Genomic DNA, 26,727 nt, shown 5'->3' with positions numbered 1-26,727 from the left:
AGTTGCTTGTTGAGGTTACAGAGAAATTTGCAAGGGATTTTGCTCAAGGGATTTGCCTGTCCCATGAAATGAATTGCAGATATTTGTTTATATAGCAATGCCCAGTATGAGCTCTCACCAAGTATCCAACCCATGCATTTTTGAAGAAATATTCCCCAATTCTCTGTGTGTTTCGTGTATATAACCCCTCCTTTTGAATGGGTGGTGTCTAATTCCTCAAATGGAAGCTTCACAGGACAGGAGTAAGCTCTCTTGACAAGTTCAGCCCAATATTATCCGGATGGTTGAGCTAATTAGTTATTGACTGGGTCCAAAGGGTAGGGTTGCCATTGAATAGTTGGGTTAACTACTGAACTTGTAGTTATTGAGAAATTCCCAGCAGTTGAACATTACTTTCTGAGTTGCTTCCCCATTGAATTAATGATAAGTATCGTGAAACAAATGTAAGACATTTGCTCCATTTCAACCTGCCTAGGTATCAAAGATGCAAAGGGAGAGAGGTCTTCATTTTTTTGGAGTGCAACTTCAGTCCTTTCCAGACTATGCAAACAACTCTTGTTTACCAGTTGATATTCTCTCACCCCACCAGAACAATGTGTCTGCATTTGTGGTTCATCTATGAATACTAACCAGAATACCAGAACCACCTTAAAAGCACATTTGGAAACTGAAAATGTTATATTTTTGTTATCGGATAATGGTGCTCAAGCATTAAAGTTGTCCATGTTTGTCATAATTAAAAAATAAATCTCTAGCATATGACTTTGCCTTTGCTTTCATATGTTTTATATTATACTAGCAAAATGATTGCCAAAGGTTTATGTGGCTACTATATTGCCAGCTCTTTACCAACTTCAAGGCAATACAACATAGAGAAACCACGGAATAGACTTATGTAGTACAAAGCAAGAGAACCCGTGGTATAAGTAACAAAGTACAATTTCTAAAAGTTCTAAATGTTTACTCCATCATGTTTATAAAGATATCAGATACATGAAATTTTAAAGTGCTATTAAATTTAGTTCAGCAATAAGTGTCCATAAAAGTCTTAAAGTGCTCATTAGCTGATTTAGTAAGCATTCAAAAACATAAGGGCAGTCCCAGATATAAAAGTGCAATGTCACAGCAAAACATTTCAATAGAGTAGTAACGATTCCTTCTGGAAAAAAACAGGACCTCTCTATTGATTCGAATTTAGAAACCAGCCGCAATAAAAAAAAAAACTTCATGGAACTGTATCAAATGGTGTCAGTTTCCTCAGGTTAGTTTTTTCAATAAATTACTGACTCAGTCTTTCACCTTTCTCCAGTACCACTCCAAATGGAGCTTAAATCATTATAATTCCCCAAATGCAAGGTGTTTTTTTTCAGAATATCATCTCCTCTATTTCATCTCCTCTTACGATACCAGTTGTCGTTAAGCTATCATTTCACCTGCGGCTTTATCAAAGATCAAAATTTCTTTTTCCAGATACATAGACAAATTCCAGCGAGATCCAGATAAGTGGCACTCACGCGACTGGCTAGATTGATGACTTAAAATCAATATATAGCATTCTATGCTAGTAATGAAAAACAACCCAGTGGTGAACATAAAAACATACTTCACTGGGATCTTCACTCTGAAGATCATTTAACTTCAATGGCAAGAGAGATGGTGGTACAAAGGATATTAGATACTGCCAGACATACTGGCTTAAATAATTCACAAAAAAAATGGCGCACATCTAGAGAGCCGTTTCATAGGTTATCTCCCATGCCATATTTATATCACCTAGAAAACCATGACTACAGAAGAGTTTTCTCTCTTATGAGTTGGGACACCCTTCTTTCTGTAGTTACAAAAGGTAGATTCAGGAAAATCCCCTATAAATCTCGTATATGCCTTTGCTGTAATGATGGCATAGAGTCATTCATTAATGTCTTTTATGAATGCAAAGTGTATAGTAAGCTAAGGAAAAGCCTCCTGCCTTCTATGAATACTCCCCCCACCAGCAGTCAAAAAATATATCAAAGAACTCATGGAGGGCAAATATCCTGCAATTACTCTTAAAATAGCTAAATTTGGTTGGTTCACCTTTAAGGCAAGAAAATTATTAGTATCTAAAATGATAGAATATGTTTGTCATAATGGCCATTTCTGTATATTGTTCAATTTTAATAATGTTATAATATTTTTTATCATGTTTTTACAGATAGTTCATATGGATATGTATAGATATTCTTTTTGTTTAGGATGCTGGCTTCTGCCGTAAAAATATATCCCCTCTCTCTCTCCCCCTTCTCTCTATATACATCAATCTCTCTCTCTCTCTCCCTCTCCATCATCCATCTCTCTCTCTCTCTATCATCTATCTATCTGTCTTCAATGGCAGGGAGCAAAACCAAGGTGGATCATCTCAGTGACATAAAGGAGGAAACAAGCATCTATTGATGCGCTTGGTTTTGCCCCTACTCTGTTGGAGAGTATAGATTGAAGTACTCATGAATGGCACCTGATCTATTGGGAAATGGCTTCTCCTAGAGTCTCTCCTACCTCTGAGTTCTAATAAGGTGACCATTCACTCTTTATGGGAGAATTTCTTTCAGACTCTAGTGTGAAGAAAAATATGCCGTTGTGGCTATGCCACTCTACTTAGGGAAACTTTTTTAAAAAAGAAGAAGAAGAAGAAGAAGAAGAAGAAGAAGAAGAAGAAGAAGAAGAAGAAGAAGAAGAAGAAGAAGAAGAAGAAGAAGACCTGCACCTATCTTGCAAACAGAAGATTAGCATACTCAGCAAAACCATTAGGCTTTTTAACTATTGTTGTGTATGTGGACTCTCTGTTTCCCGTGGAGTATTCATTCCTGCCTGGCTCATTGGAGCCTTTAAGACTGGGCTTGGGGACTGGGAAACAATGGGCAGCAGGATCCAAATCTCTGTTTCCCTCGTCCAATCGCCAGCCTCTGCTGGTTCAAATGACCCAATGACGATCTAGCACGGGAACTTTGGAGTGTATATAGTTGGCCCCATTGGCCCAGTTTAGCAGCCTTAGTTTAACCGTTGCAATGCTACAATCACAACAGAGAGCTTTGATTCACTGTTACTTGCCCCTGTGTGCATTGAACCCGCTATTTAACAACTACAGGGAGAGCCAGTTTGGTGTAGTGGTTAAGTGTGCAGACTCTTATCCGGGAGAACTGGATATGATTCCCCACTCCTCCACTTGCACCTGCTGACATGGCCTTGGGTCAGCCATAGCTCTGGGAGAGGTTGTCCTTGAAAGGGGCAGCTGCTATGAGAGCCCTCTCCAGACCCACCCACCTCACAGGCTGTCTGTTGTGGGGGAGGAAGGGAAAGGAGATTGTGAGCCGCTCTGAGACTCTTCGGAGTGGAGGGCGGGATATAAATCCAATATCTTCATCTACCTCACAGGGTGGCTGTGTGGGGGAGGAAGGGAAAGGAGATTGTGAGCCGCTCTGAGACTCTTCGGAGTGGAGGGCGGGATATAAATCCAATATCTTCATCTACCTCACAGGGTGGCTGTTGTGGGGGAGGAAGGGAAAGGAGATTGTGAGCCGCTCTGAGACTCTTCGGAGTGGAGGGCGGGATATAAATCCAATATCTTCATCTACCTCACAGGGTGTCTGTTGTGGGGGAGGAAGGGAAAGGAGATTGTGAGCCGCTCTGAGACTCTTCGGAGTGGAGGGCAGGATATAAATCCAATATCTTCTTCTTCTTCCACACTGAAACAATTAAGGATTTCCACCTTAAGAAATTTATGTTAATGCAAAAGCAGACATTTTATTTAAAAAGAAGGATTCTCTTTTACCTCACAGGCATCCCCAACCGACGACTGTTCTGACATCACAGCAAGAAATAAGTTCCCAAATTTGAAATAATTTGAAATGAATGAATATTTCTTTTTTTAAAGGATGTGCAATATCAATAGCAAAGATACAAGATGTTAACGTTAAAATGAACAAACAATGAGCCACTTTTTAAGCTTTTACGCACATCACACAACTCTGGAGAGGACTGACATTGCATTACAAAAATGTAGATCTCTCTCCCTTTGCATCTTTGATATCTAGGCAGGTTGAAATGGAGCAGACGTCTTACATTTGTTTCACAATAGTTATCATTAATTCAATGGGGAAACAACTCCGAAAGTAATGTTCAACTGCTGGGAATTTCTCAGTAACTACAAGTTCAGTAGTTAACCCAACTATTCAATGGCAACACTACCCTTTGGACGCTGTCAATAATTAATTAGCTTAACCTTCCGGGTGATATTGGGCTAAACTTGTCAAGAGAGTTTACTCCTGTCCTGTGAAGCTTCCATTTGAGGAATTAGACACCACTCATTCAAACAGAGGTGTTCTATACACGAAACACACCGAAGATTGGGGGATATTTCTTCGAAAATCCATGGGTTGAATGACTGATGAGAGCTCATACTGGGCATTGTTATATCAACAAATATCTGCAACTCATTTCATGGGACAGGCACACCCCTTGAGCAAAATCCACTGCAGATTTCTCCATAACCTCAACAAGCAACTTCTTCTTAGCAAGAAATGGATTGGATGGATGGTATTTCTGTGTTGTTCCTGTTTGCCCTTACACTTGCATTCCTTCGGGAAAAGAGCAGTTTCTGGGAATGCAGCAGCCCAAAGTTTCCACCAGGACCACGCCCACTACCACTCATTGGAAACCTCCACCTACTGGATCTGAAGTGGCCTTACAGAACCATGTTCAAGGTAACCATCTTGTTTGTTTTATTGTGTATCCCTGTCTTATGCTGGTCTCATATGGTAGAGAGACCTTAAATTTCTGCACCCCAAATGCAAGTATTAATGCGAAGACAAACATATGTCACATAGCTTGCTTATGTATTAATAAAATGTCGTTGAGATTGGAAATAATGATTGCTGCAACTGAGCACTCTTTGGCTTAAACAGTACAGTGCCAAGAACAAATTCATAGACCTTTACCATGATGAAACAAACCAAACATTCCTCAAAGCCTCTTTCCCCGGAACTTAGAAGATATTCTAATTCAGTGGAATCCAACCTCCGGACCATATGAACATATGAAGCTGCCTTCTACTGAATCAGACCCTTGGTCCATCAAAGTCAGTATTGTCTTCTCAGACTGGCAGCGGCTCTCCAGGGTCTCAAGCTGAGGTTTTTCACACCTATTTGCCTGGACCCTTTTTAGTTGGAGATGCTGGGGATTGAACCTGGGACCTTCTGCTTCCCTAGCAGATGCTCTACCACTGAGCCACCGTCCCATGGACCAGTCCTCGTCAGTGGTGTGTTCACAAAGTGAGGCAGAAGTGCCACACCACCCCTTTCACCTACCCAGGACCTGCGTGGATGCAAGAGGCAATATGGTCTCATTCTGAAGCTACCTCCCCTTGTATATATTAAATGGGGGGAAGTGTGGTGCCCTAGTGCTTTGCCTATCACTCTAGGACTGAGTAGATTCCAGGATTGTCAACTGTAAGGAGAAAATTGTTGTGTACTTCTAATAACGGCTGAATTAGCACACAATATATTTCTAGTTTTGGAGTCCAAAAGGCCCCGGCATCTCTTTAGCAAAAGATGAACATACTTAAGACGTATGCTGAATATGATCTTTACTTCCATGCAATTAAAAGAGTCAACAATGTATTTCCACACATAAACCTCACTCCAAAATCTCCAGGAGTTTCCTAACCTGGAGTTGGCAACCCTAGCCTCTATTAAAGAGACATTTCTGGCATTTTTCTTGTGTTTGTGTGTGTACGTATATGTTTGGTCAACACATTTTTACCAAATATGTCTAGTATTTTTGTTGACACCATCTGGCAAACCTAGCTGGATGTCTGGAACTCTGTTCCTCATTTACCTTTCATTACATTTCAGTTCTCCAAACAGTATGGCCCTGTCTTCAGTATCCAACTGGGATTGCAGAAAACAGTCGTTCTGGCAGGCTACAAGACTGTGAAGGAGGCTTTCGTGAACCAGGCAGATGCCTTTGCGGACAGGGCTGAGATCCCATTGTTTGACAAGTTTTTTCATGGCAATGGTGAGGTCCTTCTTTCTGAAGTCCTGCATACATTTGTAGAACTTACAGCCATGGAGAATCTGCATCGAACATAATCCTACGACACTGGTGGCCAAACTTGCTTAATGTAAGAGACACATAGAATAATTATCAGATGTTTGACAGCCAAAAGGCATGGATGTAAGATCATTGAGAGCCTCAGGACATGAACATGAGATGTTTGAGAGAAGGAAGGGAGGGAGGGAGGGAGGGAGGGAACAGGGCTAGTGTTAGGCTTTCTGGTGCCCTGGGAGAATCACACACTAGTCCCCCCCCCCCCCCCCATTATTAAAAAATATTGGAAAAATGAAGAGCGCCAAGCTTGAAACTTTTCACATTTTTAATTTACTAATTTTTAATTTTAATTTTTTTTTAAAAAAAATGTGATATGTTATGGAAAAAAATTGTGAGAAGAAGTGCTTGCTGGCCACACCAGAAAAGAGGGTGGCGCGATAGGATGAGGTGGGAGGCCAAGTCATACATTGGGGAGAGGGGGATGGCTTGGCTTTGTTGAGGGTAGCTTGGTGATGGGAGAAGACAAGGTGACAGGGGTCAGGAGCTAGAGTCATGTGACTGCCTACTTGGCCTACTCTCACACACCGGCCCTGGGAGGGAGGGGGGCAGTCAGGAAGGGAGGGAGGGAGGGAAGGAGGGAGGGAAGGAAGGAAGAAGGAAGGAAGGCACCTTCTACTTTAAATGCATTCTCCAAGCTGCCAGCTGTCTTGGCTAGGAGAAGTGATTTAAAGAGACACATGCCTTCTCCAAGCCAGCCAATGAGGTGGGAAAGGGGGGGGGGCTTCGAGAGCCACACAATATCTGTGAAAGAGCTACATGTGGCTCCCGAGCCTCAGTTTGGCCACCCCTGTCATAGGAGATATGCAAACTGGAGTTTTTCCCATCTATAGACCTAGGCTGGATTAAACTGTTTTGATACAAGCACTTATGTCCCCTCCCCCAACCCTGAGGCAAAGAGCAGCCCTAAGGAACTGAGATCCTGGAAACAGCACAGGGGAAAGGGTTCAAAAACAGAGGTATGGACAACAGAAAGGTAAAGAGTCTTCTTAACTTGCCATATAAAGCAATCAGCACAGGCAGTTTTGGGATCATTGACGCTTTGAAGCTCTTTGCCCTTTGTCTTTCTTAGGAGCAGATACTCATTTGCATATTAGGCCACGCCCCCTGATGCTAAGCCCCTGGAACTGGGCTTCTGCTAAGAAAAAGCCCTACTTAGGATACTTGTGAAGTCTATGGGCGTTTTCGCACTGACCTTACTCCGGAGCGACGTCCCTCTTCACCGCGCAGCGTCTGCGCGGATTTCGCACACCTTGCTACGCAGAACCCGGAAGAGCCGCAAAGTCCCGTGGCTTTTGCGTCGCAAATGTAAACTGGTTTTTGGCGGTTTACATTTGCGACACAAAAGCTGCGGGACTTTGCAGCTCTTCCGGGTTCTGCGGAGCAACGTGTGCGAAATCCGCGCAGACGCTGCGTGGTGAAGAGGGACGTCGCTCCGGAATAAGGTCAGTGCGAAAACACCCTATGACTTACGAAGGACTTGAGGACTGTTCTGAACTATTTCTATGTACTTGAGTGTATCCTAGTGAAATTTCAATTTGTTACAAGTGATATATTTCCAACTCAGGGTGATCTATAGTATCATATTATTCTTTGTATTTCCAATAAGAGATCTGATACATTGGGCATAAGTTCTATATTCATTATTTGACCTAGGAACATGCCTCCTTATATGGAAAGGGGCTGGCTCAGTTCTCAGGGACAAACAGTGGGACACAGTAAACATGTTATTTCTTTCCCACGGTGCAGAGAGGTAAGCTGCAGTATTGGAGTCCAAGCTCTGCTCACGACCTGAGTTCGATCCTGGGAGAAGCTGGGTTCAGGTAGCTGGCTCCAGGTTGACTCAGCCTTCCATCCTTCCGAGGTTGGTAAAAGAAGTCCCCAGCTTGCTGGGGGTAAAGTGTAGATGACTGGGGAAGGCAAGGGCAAACCACCCCATAAAAAAATCTGCCCCGAAAACATTGTGATGCGACTTCACCACAGAGTCAGAAATGACCTTTACCTTTTTATTTCTGTCCTGCTTTTTGCTTGTTATTGAAAACGTTTTGCAGTGAAACAAGGGATTTATCTCTCTCCTGATTCAAGGGATTAGTTCTGATTAGTAGTTGACTGTTTTAGCTTCTCCAGCCAGACTGATGGGTATCTTCTACTTTCCAAGGGCCAGCCAGGGAGGAACCAGTCACTGTTCTGCATAAACCTGATCATTTCTTATTTCCCTCCAGGTATTACTTTTTCTAATGGTGAAAACTGGAAAGTGATGAGGCGGTTTGCGATAAGCACGTTAAGGGACTACGGGATGGGCAAGAAGACCATAGAAGACAGAATCGTTGAGGAGTGCCATTTCCTAATAAAGAAATTTGACTCTTTTGAAGGTGAGTTTTGTCTAATGCAGAGAAAAAGGCTGGTGTTCTTTTGGAGCTGTTCACTGAGAGGAGCACTACACTGTGATGATTCTGTCCTAACCTGGAGAACAGGTCTCAGAAGGAGACAGAGTCTGGAATATGCTGAACCAAGTGGCAAAGCCAGGGCTCTTTTTCTAGTAGGATCTCCTCTGCATATTAGGCCACGTCCCCCTGATGTAGCCAATCCTCCTAGAGCTTACAGTAGGCCCTGTGCTAAGAGCCTTGTAAGCTCTTGGAGGATTGGCTACATCAGGGGGGCGTGGCCTAATATGCTGAGGAGATCCTGCTAGAAAAAGAGCCCTGCGAACAACACCCAGTTCTGTTCGGCTGAAGGGCTCTTTATTAACAGTAGATGTAAGACAGGTAACTTGGCTATTGGAATAAGAAAAAAAAAATACTTAACTAAGCTGTTTCTAGAGCTCTTTTGGTAGGGTTGTCCTGCCTGGTCATGCAGATTCTTAGTAGGCCTTGCATTCCTACAAGATACTAGGCAGGGAGACCAAGAAGAGAAACACTGAGTCCCTCCAACGCTGCTGCTTGTTCTGCCTCCAGACCAGATGTTTTCACAGTTGCCATGGTTTACCTCTTTGGCTTGATTCACCTGCAGTCTCAGTGGATGAAACCTCTTCCATAGTTAGGTCAGTAATGAGATCACCACTTTGTTGCAATGAAGGAGGGGAATCCTTATTGGCTTCCTTGAATTAATTCTGAACCTGATGTTGGTGGATTGATTTTCTTAGAAGGTTCTATTGAAGAACTAAGAGGTTGGTTGACTTACATCAAGAGCCCCGTGGCGCAGGGTGTTAAAGCAGCAGTGCTGCTCACGAGTTCAATCCCCGGTGGAAGCTGGGTTCAGGTAGCTGGCTCGAGGTTGACTCAGCCTTCCATCCTTCCGAGGTGGGTAAAATGAGTCCCCAGCTTGCTGGGGGGAAAGCGTAGATGACTGGGGAAGGCGATGGCAAGCCACCCCATAAAAAAGTCTGCCGTGAAAACATTGTGAAAGCAACGTCACCCCAGAATCGGAAAAGACTGGTGCTTGCACAGGGGACCTTTCCTTTCCTTTTTCCTGACTTGCATCAATTTCTCCTATATGGCCCAGCACAGCCAACAAATAAATAGTTGTCAGCACTAATATGAAAGGCAAGGAACATGCCAATCTGGCCTCGACTCATTTCCACTGCTTTGTGGGGTCGTTTTCGCACTCACCTTCCGCCGGCGCGACCCCCCTCTTCACCGCGCAGGATCTGCGCGGATTTCGCACTAAACGCTGCGGAGCAGCCAGAAAAGCCGGAAGCTCCCGTCGCAAAAGCCGCGCAAACGCCAAACTGCTTTTTGGCGGTTTCAGTTTGAGCGGCTTTTGCGCCAGGAGCTTCCGGCTTTTCTGGCTGCTCCGCAGCGTTTAGTGCGAAATCCACGCAGATCCTGCGCGGTGAAGAGGGGGGTCGCGCCGGCGGAAGGTGAGTGTGAAAACGACCTGGGTGTTTTTATAGTGTGGGGTTCCCATCCTCATCACCACATTTTATGTTCTGGAGCAGACAGCAAACATCCAGCTCCCTTTTGGCTGAAGACTTCTTTATTAACAGCAGCAGTAGGTCAGATAACTTGGCTATTGTAATAAGGAATAACAGTGCTTAACTATTATTTTTTGTACAGAGCCCCACTTTGACCATGGTCCAGTCTAGAATTCCCCATCTGCACAATGAAGAGCATTCTGGGTCAGCGCAGAATGGATGACAAATGCTAGCATTCTCTTAATTAGGCCAGGAATAGGATTGCGGTTGTAACACGTTTTTTCCATATAAGAAGTAACGAATTCATTCCAGCTGCCCTGTGGATTTTCCAGGCCACAGTTATCTCACGTTTGCTGTATGGAATCCATAAAGAGGTTGAAAATATTAATGCTATCTTCCTGCGTGGGATTCTTGGTCTACCTAACTCTGTCACTTATTTTACCCTCTGTGCTGGACTAGGCCTGCACCTTATTGAATTGCGTGCATTGTTATCTGCCATAAAGTATTGCAGGGTTGGTCATCAGTAGCTGTCCAGAGGTTTTTTGCCTACAACTGGGGCTGATGGGAGTTGTAGACAAAAAACATCTGGAGAGCTACCGTTAGCAACCTCTGAAATATTGGCTTCATTTTCATTTTAGCCCTCCTTCTCTTATTGCTCTCCTCCCTGCTGACCCTTACAGCTCGACATGGTCTCAATTTATAGTATCCAAAATTAAATCCATTGGAATTGATCTTGACTCCCTGGCCAATTCTGATGAAAGGGCCATATTTCAGATTGCCGAAGAAGATCTGGGATATTGAAACCCAAATAATCAAGGCTGGTAGCTCTGGAGTTTGCTCCCCACATTTTTTGGCCTCCCTTTTGCTCAAGATTCTATCGCACAGTATTTTTTCAGGAGAGCCGGTTTGGTGTAGTGGTCAAGTGTGCAGACTCTTATCTGGGAGAACTGGGCTTGATTCCCCACTCCTCCACTTGCACCTGCTAGCATGGCCTTGGGTCAGCCATAGCTCTGGCAGAGGTTGTCCTTGAAAGGGCAGCTGCTGTGAGAGCCCTCTCCAGCCCCACCCACCTCACAGGGTGTCTGTTGTGGGGGAGGAAGGTAAAGGAGATTGTGAGCCGCTCTGAGACTCTTCGGAGTGAAGGGCGGGATATAAATCCAATATCTTCTTCTTCTAACCTGACAGATCCCTTACATCGCAGAGCCTTTTCGCTTGCCAGATTTAATCTTTTCCCTTTGGCTGTCTTGAAAGGCAGATATAACGGCATTCCTTATAAGGAAAGAGTTTGCTGCTGCCTCTTTAAGGAACCTGATTATGTACAACAGTGGTAGGGAACCTCTGTCCCGAGGGCTGTGTACAGGCCTCGAGGCCACTTGGTGTGGCCCTTGAGGATTGTTGCACTGAACTGAGCCATGTGGCAGCCTCCTTGGGGTCCGGCTGGACAGCGAGGATCGTGGGGCCCAGCTGCACAGTGCAGCAGCCTCCCCAGGGCCAGGCAGGGATCACAGGGCCCAGCTGTACTGTGTGGCAGCCTCCCTTGGGCCTGGCTGGCCAGCCAGAATTGCTGCAGGGCCTGGAGAAGTTACTGTCACAGTTCAGTTTGCACTTGATTATCCCAGATGGTGTGATCTAATATGCTAATATTAGGGGATGTGGTCTAATATGCTACTGAGTTCCTGCTGGGCTTTTTCTACAAAAAAGCCCTGGACCTATACATTTGCCTAGGGTGGCGGGTCGTGTGTGTGTGTGCCAGATTAGGCTCTCCCCCACATGGCTTCAAATAGAAAAACAATTATTTGCATTAATTTTGCTGGCCTGAATCATTCTCTCTCGGCGGAGCACCATTTTTTAAGTTTATAATTTTTTAATGGCCCACAAATGATGTTATAAATAACCATATAGCCCTTGGCAGAAAAAAGGTTCCCCACCCCTGCTGTACAACATATTCTCCTTCGCTTCTCTTATTACTCTTCTCTGCGCCACTACAGGATTCATCCTCTTCTCCCCTCTTCAAACCCTTTGATCGATAATAATTTAGCCTTTTTGTTCTGACAAGACTCCCGAAATCACTGCATCTGTGGCTGAGTTCCTGTCATGTGTATGGAAGCTAAGAACTAGAGAATATAAAATATAGATCTATTCTGCCTACCTGCTCTGCCTTTTTAACTTCAGTGGGTTCTGGTTGGTGGTGACCCCTTTTTTTAAACATTTGTAGGTGTCTAGTTCTTGGACTGTTTATCCCTGTTTTATTGTATTACTATGCCATTAAAGCTTCCTTTGATGCTGATGATGACAAATGCTAGCCAAGTATATGCAAGATAATGCAAGAGGCACAAGTGAGAATGTTAATTCCATAATATAATGTTTTCATGGTAATATTCGTTCTATAGGAAAACCATTCGAGGCCACTACAATCATGTACGCTGCCGTTTCCAATATTATAGTAACCATATTACTTGGCAAGCGATTTGAATACGAAGATTCCACATTTATAAGATTACTAAACTTGGTCTATGAAAATGTTCGGCTCATTGGAAAGCCCTCGGTCAGGGAAAGGTATTTAAAATTTGGTTTTGAATACCAATACAAGCAGGACCTGTGCAAACAGCAAAGGCAGGACTCTGGACATATTCATGCTTTTAAAGTTTTGCTGCACAAACTCAAGTTGTCATAACAGATAACAAAACTTGTTCTGAGAAATTTTTAAGGAAATATATGGAAAATTCCTTTCATAGCACGTTGCCAGTGCCTCAGGCGACCGATGTTGTTTGCTGCTGATGGAAACAGACGTGGGAGAAAGATTTAAAAAGATGTCGATGTCATGCACAGGGTGATGTCACTTTTGGTTTTTTTCCCCCTGGAAATGATGTCACAGAACATGCCATGCCAGCAACCCACCCCCCATGTCCCCATTCCTAATCTGTCAGTAGTACCATAACCAGATAACCATAATCACTGCAGTGCTTAGAAACTAGCGCCAGAGTATGGGTCGTACAGTGTCACAGGAGATTTTGAAACACCTATAAGATTTCTGCCTCAGTGGTAGGATTTGGAGATTTCTTGATTTTGTCCTTTTTTCATATTTTATTCTTTTAGCTGTACAACATGTTCCCTGCTCTGGGTTTTCTTTCTGGTGGTCGCGAGACTTTCCTTCAGAACAGGGAGGAGCTGTTCACCTTCATCCAGGCCACCTTCATAGAACACCTCAAAGAGCTGGATGCGAATGACCAGAGAAGCTTCATCGATACTTTTCTAATCCAACAGCAAGAGGTAAACATGCCGATAATCCCTCCCTCTCACTCACTCACTGATCTGAAGTCTCTTTGCTTGTGATTGCTTATCCAGTTGGCCAGGAATCCATCTTGGGAGAAGGGAAAGCAGTCCATCAAACTTGTTTGGATTCCCACAAGAAAACCACAAACTAAATATGCAGAACAAAAAATATTCTGCCTTCTCCAGTTCCTCAGTTAAGAACATAAGAGAAGCCATGTTGGATCAGGCCAATGGCCCATCCAGTCCAACACTCTGTGTCACATAAGAACATAAGAGAAGCCATGTTGGATCAGGCCAGTGGCCCATCCAGTCCAACACTCTGTGTCACATAAGAACATAAGAGAAGCCATGTTGCATCAGGCCAATGGCCCGTCTAGTCCAACACTCTGTGTCACACAGTGGCCAAAAAAACCAGGCACCATCAGGAGGTTCATCAGTGGGGCCAGGACACTAGAAGCCCCCCCCCCCCCCACTGTGCCCGCACACACCTCAAGAACACATAGCATCACTGCTCCAGACAGAGTTCCATCAATACGCTGTGGCTAATAGCCACTGATGGATTTCTGTGCCATATGTTAATCCAATTCCCTCTTGAAGCTGTCTCTGCTGGCAGCCATCACCACCTCCTGTGGCAGTGAATTCTATATGCTAATCACCCTTTGGGTGAAATACTTCCTTTTATCAGTTCTAGCATGACTGCTCAGCAATTTCATTGAATGTCCATTAGTTCTTGTATTGTGAGAAAGGGAGAAAAGGACTTCTTTCTCTACCTTCTCCGTCCCATGCATAATCTTGTAAACCTCTATCGTGTCACCCCTCAGTTGACGTTTCTCCAAGCTAAAGAACCCAAAGCATAATAACCTTTCTTAAAAAGGAACGTGTTCCAACCCTTTAATCATTCTAGTTGCCCTTTTCTGCACTTTCTCCAATGCTATAAGTTGTTTTTCCCTTTATGTCTTTGCAACAAAAAAGGCAACATGCAGGGCTTTTTCTTTTTTTAAGCAGGAATACACAGGAACGCAGTTCTGGCTGGTTTGGTGTCAGGGGGTGTGGCCTAGTATGCAAATGAGTTCCTGCTGGCTTTCTCTACCAAAAAAAAAGCCCTGGCAACACTGATGTTTCAAAAAATGAAAAGCTATGAATTCAGAAGAATTAACAGTTCTGTTCTTCATGCTCAGTGAGTTGGCTTTTCACCGTCCTCCTGGAATGCCTTCTTAAAAACACCAGCTCTGCCTCAGACTGCCTAAGAGTGCAGACTCACTCAGACAATCTCAAACCGTAGACTCAACTGAAGAGATTTCTCTCTCACTGCCTCCCTTAAATTGTTACACTTGTTACCATGGAGGCTGTTAGCCAATCACAGTGAGTTTCTCCAGCTGTCACTCTCTGAGACTTCTACCCAGTCAATCCCTCTTATTCTACTCCCTCCTGGTCTTCTCAGGGCTGTTACTCCTGCTAGAATGAATGGCCCTTTGGTGATATTTATGACAAAGCAGCTTTCAGCATCTTCTTTGCTCTGACAAAACTTTCCGTTGCTCGATTGGTAGAATAGACAAAATTTATCTTATGTCATTCAAATATCCTTTATATTCCAATCTAAGCTGCTCTTTCCTTTTGCCCGGGCTTTTTTTGAGCAGGAACACACAGGAATGCAGTTCTAGCTGGCTTGGTGTCAGGCAGTGTGGCCTAATATGCAGATGAGTTCCTGCTGGGCTTTTTCTACAAAAATGTCCTGCATTTTACTGTGCTAGGTAAATTTCTACTATTGTATTCCAAGTAGGGTAGTCCCATTTGACATCAAAATCCAAATACAACTGGAGGTTTCAAAAACATAATTTATTTCTTTTGACTTTTGCGAAATAGACGTTGCAAATGAAATTTCAGATTGTTACACTGGTCAAGGCCACTGAACCATAGAGTTTTAACTGGACAAAGGAAAGGAACAGATTGCTTTCCTTCATTTCTATCCTAGGAAAAGAACAAGAACCAGAGCAACAGATTTTTTCCATAATGAAAACCTAAAAGCTGTCGCAATGAACTTATTTGCTGCTGGCACAGAGACCACTTCGACTACCTTGCGTTGGGGCCTATTGTTGATGATGAAGTACCCTGAAATTCAGAGTAAGTATTTCAGTTGGTTGGTTTCCGTTATTTGAGGACATCTTGATTCCAGTTATGCATAGAGGTAAGAACAGGGAAAACCCTGAGACTGTTGTTGGATGTTACCTGAATGAGGGAGAACAAGAAGCACCAGTGGGAGGTGCGGTGGCTCAGTGGTAGAGCATCTGCTTGGGAAGCAGAAGGTCCCAGGTTCAATCCCTGGCATCTCCAAAAAAGGGTCCAGGCAAATAGGTGAGAAAAACCTCAGCTTGAGACCCTGGAGAGCCGCTGCCAGTCTGAGAAGACAATGCTGACTTTGATGGACCAAGGGTCTGATTCAGTATAAGGCAGCTTCATATGTTCATATGTTTAGTGAGTTATACTTTCTGTTTCTCCCCACAATCTGCTGTAATGTTACAGAATTCTCTTCTGAAGTTTCTTCTGTTGTTCCCTTCCCCAAGATCCAAACCATGTTTAGAGTAACCATTCACTCTCACTCTCTAAGGGCAAAATTAGACATTAGAATGGCCATGGAGAAGATTTTGGTGACTTAAAAATCATTTTGAAGAAAATTTAGGCCATTAATACTTATACACATAAATGATACACTCTGTTAAAATGCTGTGGCCTGGTCTAATTTTCCGTCTTCATTATCAGGAGCTTCTTTATTATTTTTCTCTTTCTGCTTTCTCAGATCTCTGAAGACTTCAGATATATTCTCTGTTGATAATACTTCAAGCAGTTGTTTGGCATGTTGAATCATCAATATTATTATTTCCCTTAGTAATTGCACTTCTAAAGCCCACAGAATTCTCCAACAGTATTTTATTTATTTCTTTTGTAAAATTTGGCTTTCAAAATCAAAATCTCTCCTTATCCTCAAAAGAATTCAGGGGACGTCTTGGAACGTCTTTACTTCTGTACCTTGTACCTTGAGTGGAGTTTCTCCGTGCTTGTTCCATACAATATCTCTTGTTTTCTTATGTGTAAATTTGACCAATATATCTCAGGGTGGGGTATTCTTAGCTGCAAATATTAATTCTGTATATATGATCAATATCTGGGAAATCACCTTCTATCTGGAAATGATTCTACTTTTTTGATTTATTCAGTTTTTTTAGACACTAGGTAGTCTTTCAAGTACTTGGGAATTACTCTGATTTGTGTTATTTTATCCAGTTACTATCATTATTTATTTCTACATCTACTTGTATTTGTGAGTCACAGTTCTCAAGTTCAAGACTGAGATTATGTTTCCCTTTATTGTACATTCTCGTGTTTTATAATTTTATTAATTATTGATTAAAATAACAATAATAATAATAATAAATAACAAATAACAAGTGACAAACATTACATACAGTATGTACAGACCATGACAAACAATGACATCAACACACATAAGGGTAAGGGGAACAGTAATATCTCCCTAAATAAACTCAAGTTTTTTTCGACATACTTCCTTGGTTTTAATCTTAACAGATTTGAAAGCATATCCATCTCAGCTGTATCCAATATCTTGACAATTAACTCATCCATTGTTGGTGTATCTATTTTTTTCCAAAACTGAGCTAACAATAACCTCGCCACAGTATTGACATGGATTACCAAGTGTTTCTCTGCTTTATCCAATTTATCTGGCAATAGGCTCAAGAGAAAAAACTCTGGCTTAAAAGAAATAACCCTTTTGAACATTTTTGAAGCATTTCATGGACTTTCATCCAATAATTCTTAACTCTTTTACACATCCACCAAACATGAAAATACATCCCCAAAGTATTTTCGCACTTCCAGCATTTATTAGATAGGCCTGGGAACATTTTTGCTAATTTTGCTGCGGTCGTATGCCATCTGTATACCATTTTATATATATTTTCTTTAAACGCAACTGATTTTGTAATCTTTGTATTTGTTTGCCAAATTTGTGACCATTGCTCCAAATGTATCGTATTCACTATGTTCCCAGCCCATTTAATCATAACATCTTTACTTCTTTGTCTTGCATTTCCAACTGTAACAAATAACTATAAAGTTTACTTATTTGTTTTGCATCTATTTTCAAGAAAAGTTTGTCAAATTTTAATTCTTTCAGGTGAAACCCTTTCTCTTTATCTTTATTGAATCTGGACTTTAATTGGGTCAATTTCCACCAGTCCAAAGAGATATTCTGCTCTGCCGTGCATTCGTCTTGATACTCCCATTTTTATTTAACAGCATTGCATATGTTAACGAAGTCTTGTCTATAGATAAATGAGGTTGCGTAGAAGCCTCAAGTGGGGCGACCCAACTTGGGGTCTTATCATAGATAAATCTTTTCATTTTTTTCCCACGTGATCAATAATGACTTTCTTATCAGATGGTTTTTAAAATATTTATGACCTTCTATACTGTACCAAATAAATGCATGCCAGCCAATTTTTAAGTCATGACCTTTGATCGTCAACAGCCTCTTTTCTAGCTTAACCCATTCCTTCAACCAAACCAATATACTTGCTTTATAATAGTTTTCCCAATTGGGTAAGGATAATCCTCCTCTTTCCCTGGAATCTTGGAGAAGTTTATGTTTTATTCTTGGTCTCTTTCCTTGCCATATCAATTTCTAAGTTAGTTTATTCAAGGAAGAAAAAAAAGATCTGTTTAACTGTATTGGGATAGCCTGAAATAAGAACATTATCTTAGGAAGAATGGACATTTTCAAAGTTGCTATCCTGCCCATAAAAGATAGTTGAAGATTCCCCCATTTACTCATTTCTAACTCTATTTCTTTTAGTAACTTTTGGTAATTATTCTCAAATAATGTTGTGCATCTATTAGTAATAAATATCCCCAAATATCTCACTTTAATTACTATTTGGAATTTGGATATTTGTTGTAGCTCTAAAGCTTCACGTTTTGTAATATTTTTAACTAACATTTTCATCTTTTCTAGGTTAACTTTCAGGCCAGCCACCTTCCCAAACTTCTGCAGTTCCTCTTTTAAAATGACAATAGATTGCATGGGGTCCTCTAGAATAAAAACTTGATCATCTGCGACTGCTTGTAGTTTGTATTCCTCCCCCTTTATTCTTAGACCTTTAATATAGTTATTATTCCGAATTGCTATATTCAGTACTTCCAAGTATAAAATAAATAAAAAGGGTGATAACGGGAAGCCCTGTCTGGTACCTTTACAAAGATTAATAGCGTCTGTTAGAGTACCATTCACAATTATCCTAGCTTTTTGATTGGAGTATATTGCCTCTGTTAATTTCCCAAATTTATTAGATTAGAGCCATTTTGGCCTCACCGTGCTGTTCGTAATAGTTCCGCAGGGCCTGCAAGACCTTCCTCTTCCGATTGGCTTTCGCTGATGAAAATGGAAATTGCTAAGGAAACTGCCATCATAAAAGCAAACATAGCATTAGCACTTTTACTAATTTAATTTAATTTAATTTAATTTTAAAACTTAAGCAGATTTTTAATTAAATGTTCATGTTGTTTAAATGTAATTTTATCTATTTGTATAGTTAAACTTGAATTGTGTTGTTAGCCGCCCTGAGCCTGCTCCGGTGGGGAGGGCGGGATACAAATAAAATTTTGTTGTTGTTGTTGTCTAGTACATGCATAACCATTCTAATATTATTCCTTATCTGTCTCTTTGGCAAAAAACCTCCCTGATCCTGATGGATAATTTGTGCTAGAATTTTCTTTAATCTTGTAGATAATATTGCAGCAAAGATCTTATAGTCCACATTCAATAACGAAATCGGACGGTGATTTTTAATTTCTTTGAGATCGTCTGTTTTTGGTATCAGGGATATATTCGCTTCCTTCCAAGTCTCAGGAATTTTGGCTTCTTCCCATGTCAATCTTTTAAACGGAATTAGTATACAATCTTTGAATGTAGTATAGAATTCCAGTGAGATCCCATCAGGCCCTGGTGATTTTCCTTTCTTCATAGAGGATAGGGCTTCTTTAATTTCTTGTATCGTTATCAGATGGTTTAATATCTTTCTTTGATCATCATTTATAGTGGGAAGGTCTTGGGCTAGCAGATATTCTATTTGATCTTTTGTCTGGATCTCTGATTTTGCATATAATTCCTTGTAAAAATCTTTAATTATTTCAACTATTTCACTATTTTTAAACTTCTCTATATCTTTCTTATCTTTTAATGCTAGTATTTGATTTTTCTCCTTCTCTTTTCGTAATTTATATGCTAACCATCGTCCAGGTTTATTTGCTTGTTCAAAATAGTTTTGTCTTGCATATTTAATTTTCCTTGCCATTTCATCTAAATACAGCAAGTTCATCTGATGCTGCAAGAGCCTTATCTCTCCCCTTAACTTTTTAGTATTAGAATTCTTTTTGAAGGCATCATCTTTGCTTTTTAGGGTTGTATTTTGTATTTAGTTCCTCATATCTTTCCTTCCTCAATTTTCTCAATTTTCTCTGCCATGCATCAAATTTAATTGCCAGTCCTCTAAAGTATGCTTTGCTGGTATTGCATATTATAGTTGGAGATGTGTGCTCTGGCGTATTAGTTTAAAAAAAAATTCATTTCTTTTTCTATTTCAAAAACAAACTGTTCATTCTTCAGTAGTGAGGTATTTAACCTCCACCATCTATTTCTTGGTTTTCCATTCCACATTAATAGCAAAGGGCTGTGATCTGCAAATGATCTTGCCAAAATCTGAACATCTGTAAGATCTTTTAACATTCCTATGGTAGTCCATGCCATATCAATTCGGGACCAAGCTTCATGCCTGTCTGAGTAAAACGTGAAGTCCTTCATTAATGGGTTACGGGTTCTCCAAGAATCTAACATTTTATATTCCTCCATCATTTTGATGAAGTTTTTAGGTAGTAGCTGGCCTTTTGTCTTTACTCGTCTACTATGTCTTCTGTCTTCCTGGTTATCAAAAACAGCATTAAAGTCCCCAATTATGCAAATATTTTCATAATCATATAACTGTAGGGTTTGTTGGAGTTTGTCATAGAAAGGTTCCTGTTTTTCATTTGGCGCATAAACATTTACAATCAAGATTTTTTGCTGTCCTCTTTGTGCTTCAACAAATAGAGATCTTGCATCTTCTGCTGCATATACACATTTTGATTCAAACCTTTCATTAACGTATACAGCAACCCCTCTCTTTTTCTTTTTAGGATCTAGTGCCGCATATATTTTCCCTAATTTTTTGTTCTCTAATAGATGTTTATCTTTTCCTCTAACATGCACTTCTTGGAGACATACAACATCTGCTTTCACTTTAGACAGTTGTAAAAATGTTTTTTTTTTCCTTTCTGAGGAATATTAAACCCATTAATGTTAACCGATAAAAAGTTTCAATTGGTTGCTTTCCATTATGTTTGGTGATCTTTATTACCATTTTTATCCTGCTTTTTCTTCTTTTGCAGTCTTGTTTCCATAGCTCTACCTGGTCCATTTTCTTCTTCAGAATCTTTTCCCTCTTCTGAAGATTCCTCTGTAGAGACTTGTCCCTCTTTCTCCTGCGTCCTCCTGGTGCTTCTATAATTTTTCCCCTCTCTGGTCCCATTGCTTTTAATATTGTTTCTCTCCATAAATTCCTCTAGTTTAAATACAGAATCAATTTTATACCTTCTTTCTTGATATGTAAATAATAGCTCTTCTGGAAAGAGCCATCTATAAGATATTTATTGTAAAAACATTGCCAGTTGCCTGTAATCCTGCCTTTTTTCGCACCTGCCATGGGATTTCTCTTAAGGTTCTCACAACTTGTTCCTCTATTTTTAAATCTTGGTCTTTACATGCAGCCCATACTGTCTCTTTAACCTTCCTTCTACTAAACTTTATATGGACTTCCCTGGGGAGTGAGTGGATTTTTGAATAAGCTGTGCTAACCTTCTGCACATGGTCTATTTCCTTTTCTAGTTCGAAGGGCTCTAAATCTATTACTGATGCCAATGCTTCACACATTTTAGATGTTAGATCTTCAGATTTTTGTTCAGGAACATTTTGGAACCTTAAAATTAATGCTGCATTTTCAAGCTGCAATTTCGTTACCCTGCCTTGCACTAGTTTTTGAGTAGACTCCACCGTCTCTAGTCTTTTGTTAACTGCCACCAACTTGAAATCAAACACTTTTACCATTAGAGTCAGCCCAGATATTTCTTCTTTCGTTTCTGTCAGCTGCCTCTGTAGTCCATCTAGTTTTTGGTTAAGCCCACCTATCTGTTCAATTATATTGCTCTGCACTTGATTAAGTACAGACATAAAGTAAGTCTGCATGTTGTTCTGCGTTTCCTTCAGAGTATCTTGCGATATAGAGACTCCTAACGAGGCCCCGATTGCTTTTTGTGTCCCTGAGGAGGGGACTGGCTTGTTTGGCTTATTCATTTTGTTAGGATGGTCTGTTTCTATATTTAAGAGAACAAGAAAGTCAAATGCCTTCAATTATGCTTTCTGCTAAATCTGAAGCCACCTCAAGCCAAATTCTCTATCATGTGATTGTATATCTTTAACCCCAGGTTACACCCTTATGCTTGATGTGGTGTAAGTGGCCACCTCTTAAGTTGCTTCTATTTCCAGACTTGTTGCTTCAGTATTACTTGAGACACTTTCCAGCACTCAACTGTGCTGTCTTTAACTTCCCTAGTAATTTAGCTTCATAAGCCCTTAAGCAACCATACCTCCCAAACAAAGTAAGACCAAGAGAGGAGAGAAAGAAAGGCAATAATTGCACCATCACACACTCTCCCCTCTTGTCCTGATCTTCGTCTCAATCCTATCTCAGTCTCTAGTCACTTTCAACTGTAGTCTTCAAGTTACAGTCTCTGGTTCTTATTCTTATTCACCTCCCGATTCCTTCCCTCTGTTACGCAATCTCTGTCTTTCACTTCTTTTCCAATATTTATTTTTTTATTTTCTGTATATAACCGCTGAATGTTAAGTAAAGCATTCTTTCCTTCTCTTCTTCCCATTTCCTTTCCAGTATCTTCTCCTGTCTCTGTCTTCTACCGCTGCTGTATCTCTCCACTGCTCTTTCGTTTCCTTTGCTGCCTCTCAGACCTCCGCTCTTTCACTCCAGCAAAGCCAACACCCCCACACCTCTCCGTCTCTGCTCTCAATTCCCCATCTCTTCACTCCACCCGAAAGGGAACGTTAGCTCCAGATTTTTTCAAGATTCCGAGGAAGCAAGAAAAAAAAACACAGACAGTGAGCAATATACAAACCAACAGCAACAACAAAAAATACGCTGGCTGTTTGAAAATCATTACCCATCCCCCCCCCCCCAGCAATCGCATCTGTCTCGCCTAAAATGGCGCCCACCCGAGCCGAGCTCAGAGAGTTAAAAGGAAAAAGGCCCGTTTGTGACCTTCTCATCACAAAACTTGCCTCTCCTAGATGCTTTTTGCCTTCAGAAACCCCCGACTGGGTTTCTAGAGAATCTTTAAGGTTGTCAAAGATCCCCAAGGTTGAGCAGTCCGGTGCATTGCTACAGAGCTCTGCAGAAACATATCCGTTCGGCATTGCGCTAAAGCCCCTCCCTCGTTTTCCCTTTATTGTGACCCATTAGAAGCAAATTCCCATATTTAGGGGAGTTTCCCCAAGATCATGATTCACGAACAGCAATAGTTTTATCACTGTACATTCATATTGGTGGACAAACAACCTTGTCAAGACTCTAGTAACCTTTATCTCAAACAATGAGAAATTTACAGATTTTAACAACATCTGTGAGATTGTTGGATGACTAAAAGGGAAAAAAAAAACCCTCTTATCCCTGATGGTGAATTTAAAACTCTTTCAGCTTTAACAAGGTCTATACAATGAACCTCAGGTCTCAAAGTCTGACTTAAAGAATAGATATCGCCTTGATTTCACTGGTGCCTATGATTAAAATATTTTTCTTTAAAGCTAATTGCTATCTAGGTTGTTTCACAGTCTGCATCCCCTTCCCTTATCAGATTTCTTCCTGCATCCCTTTCCTCCTGATTATTGTTTGAATTGTGACTTCTGCATGAAAAACTTCGAGTTATTCCTGGGTTTTTTATTTGCTCATCCTCTGCACCTCTCAAAGAAAATAAGAAGTTCAAAACCTCCTAAGTGAAGGAACTAAAGTTGTGACTAAGGTGATTAAGCTGAATAGATATATGATTCAATTGCTGGAAAATTGATATAATTGTCTCACCTGTAAGCAGACACTGATCTATAAATTTCAGTAAACAGTCTTTTTGAGAGTTCAATCCATATACCTCACTCTCCCGCTGCCTTCTTCTGGAAATTTAGGAGAAGTAGGAGGAACATAGAAATGGCAACTTGTGGAAGACCAAGGAGATTAAAGCTTGCTCTATTTCAAAGTTCTCACAGGTATCTAATAAGGAAAGAGTAGAGAAAGCTAATATTTTACTTACAGTCTCCCTGAATGATATCAGTCATCATTTCTCAATTGGTGAATGCAGATCTGAGTTCGTCCTTCAATTTCCTCCCCATCTTATGGGAACTTGTAAATTAACACATTTCCAGACAAAAACGAGGTTCTATGCACCAAGAAATATTTGAAAAAGCCATTTATGAAAAAGAAATTAATATAACAAGTGTTGACTAAGATAACACACTCTTAAAAACAGTGAGCTTCAAAGTGGGGCTATATGCCATCTTTCTCTCCCATGGTGATGGAAAGTAACAATTTTTATTCTAGTATAAACATTTCTAGAGTTATCTTCATTAGGCTGAGTATATATGTGTGTATGTTTGTGTATGCACAAGGAGAGAGAGAAAGAGACAGAGTTTGGTGTAGTTGTTAGCAGTTGCAGACTCTATTCTAGGAGAACCAGGTTTGATTTCCACTCTTCCACATGCAGTTCCTGGTCAGTCAGGAGGTCTCTCTTGGGTCAGTCAGAAGGTCTCTCAGAGCTGTTCTCTTAAGAGCAGTTCTTGAAAGATCCATTTATTTTAATTTAGATGGCCACAGTATATTTAGGGAACAATTCAAAAACTGAAACCAATTTAATTCATTCAGAGAAAATGTTCTGTTTTCTCAGGGAAAGTGCAAGAAGAAATAACAAAGGTACTTGGATCAGCTCAGCCACGGATGGAGCACCGAAGAAAACTGCCATACACTGATGCGGTGATTCATGAAGTCCAGAGGTTTGCTAGTATTTCCCCTACCACCGTGCCACATGCCACCAATGTCGATGTCACCCTTGGAGACTACTTCATCCCAAAGGTGATTGTTCTTTGCTTCACATTTATTGCTCAGCCGTATATGGCACATTTGTGAAATTTTTTGCAACCAACATTTAGTTTTGTGGGGAAAAGGAGCCAATGAATGAAGTTCTTCTACATCCCATGGATTTTAATGGCAACAATGTGTCAAGTCGGCTGACTCAATAACGAGACCTTTTGATAAAAAGTTTCTAGTTTATTGAAATCATTGTATCCAACAGCTAAAAGATTGCGAGACTGAGGAACATACAGTAAGGACAATCATATAAGGTATTCTTCAAAGGAATTCTTTAGGGAGGGGGTACTATGCAGGGCACATTCACACATTGATGTTACAAATCATTCTCAGGCCGGTCGGCCTTGGGCAAGGCGCCTCTCCCCCATTGCCCAGTCTGAGAAGGCACCATTATCTCTTTCACATGCTTCCATTTCAGAGCAAACTACATAACAAAAGACAGGAAGGGGAGAGGGGGAAGAGAAGAGCTAGCAGCATTGGCATACAGTATGGCTTTTACCCAGAATGCTTTCCCCTGAACCAAAGATGTTACACAGGCTTGACCAGAGCTGAAGCAGACTTGACACAATGGGGATGTTTCTGACTTCCCCTAGATTGTGCCAAGACTTTCAAATTCTGAAAACATTGTCCATCCAAGTGAATTTTTAAATTCTGCTTTCACTGCATTTGAATTCTCAAGATGGCATTTCCTTTGTCTGAAGGATAGCTAATGGACTTGATGGGACATCTTCATTTTCTTCAATAACTCATTGCTTTGCCTTTTCAGGGTACTCATATCATTCCATTACTGTACTCTGTGCTACATGATGAATCTCAGTGGGAGAAACCCTTTAAATTCTATCCTGAGCATTTCCTTGATTCCGAAGGAAGGTTTGTCAAAAGAGATGCCTTCCTGCCTTTCTCTGCAGGTAACTCCTCTGAGACTAATCACTGTGGGTTTAATTAACCAATTAGGTACTCAAGTCCGTTGACCCGGAAGAACACTGTTGCAGCTGGCCATTTCTCAATTATTATTTCAAGATGAGCATTCTTTCTCAGTAGTCTTACTCCAAACCAAACACAAGCCTTTATTGGCATATATCAGATTATAAATAAGGCAAGAAAAAGAGATACAGAAATAACAAAATAAACCAGTCATATAAAGCTATACATTGGACAATCGATCCTTGATTACCATACCCAAGATTGCACTATTAAGCCATTTGATCTTTCTGATAAGGACTTACCAACCTGTCCAACTGTGACCCCAGACGAGGTAATAGAATTAATTAATAACTGAAATCTGGGAAAGCTCTCAGCCCTGATTTGATTGCTCCAGAGCTTCTGAGGTTATATCCAGAATGGTGGTCCGTCCCCTTTGCTTCCCTTTTTACCATGATCAATCAAACAGGCCTTATTCCTGAAGCTTGGCAGAATGCAATTGTCATCCCGATTCATAAGAAAGGGGACCGTACAATCCCCTTCAACTACAGGCCAATCAGCCTTCTTTCCATCATAGGCAAAGTATACCCTAGGCATCTATTAACCAAATTAACTTCTTGGATGTCTCAGCAAAGAGCCTTAGGCCCTGAACAAATTGGGTTTAGCAAGAGTAAATCTACAGTAGATCACTGCATCACTTTAGCGCACCTGGCTGAAAAATATATTCCAAACATTGCGCAGCTTTCTTGGACCTCAAGGGGGCATTCGATTCAGTAGATAGAGAGCGACTATGGATAAAACTGTATCAGTAGTCTTAATCACTCGTACCTTATATTTACTTCTTTGTATTTTACGGCTATCATTCTATGGCGGTAATGGTATAAAAGCATTATAAATAAACAGGGCTTCTTTGCCCCGTCTGCATTTCCACAGGTCAGCGAACGTGTGCTGGAAAGACCCTGGCCAAAATGGAGCTCTTCCTTTTCTTTGTGAGTCTCCTGCAAAGATTCACTTTCCAGCCAGCCCCTGGGATGTCAAAAGAAGACCTGGACCTGGCCCCTGCAGTTGGGTTAATTTCATCTCCAGTGCCCTTCCGTTTCTGTGCTTTGCAGCGTTCCTAACATCCCACCATGCTTAGTTCCTTCTGCACACCATCCTCCTCTTCTGCACCTT

At 41.1% G+C, this 26,727-nt stretch overlaps 1 pseudogene; it reads left to right on the top strand.

Annotated features, from left to right (window-relative positions):
* Positions 1-4,297: 4,297 nt before the first annotated feature.
* LOC132566232 (cytochrome P450 2K6-like) lies at positions 4,298-26,727 on the top strand (annotated as a pseudogene).

This window comes from Heteronotia binoei, chromosome 1, assembly GCF_032191835.1.
Source record: "Heteronotia binoei isolate CCM8104 ecotype False Entrance Well chromosome 1, APGP_CSIRO_Hbin_v1, whole genome shotgun sequence".
NCBI classification, from domain to species: domain Eukaryota; kingdom Metazoa; phylum Chordata; class Lepidosauria; order Squamata; family Gekkonidae; genus Heteronotia; species Heteronotia binoei.
This window is presented reverse-complemented; position numbering and strand designations above follow the sequence as displayed.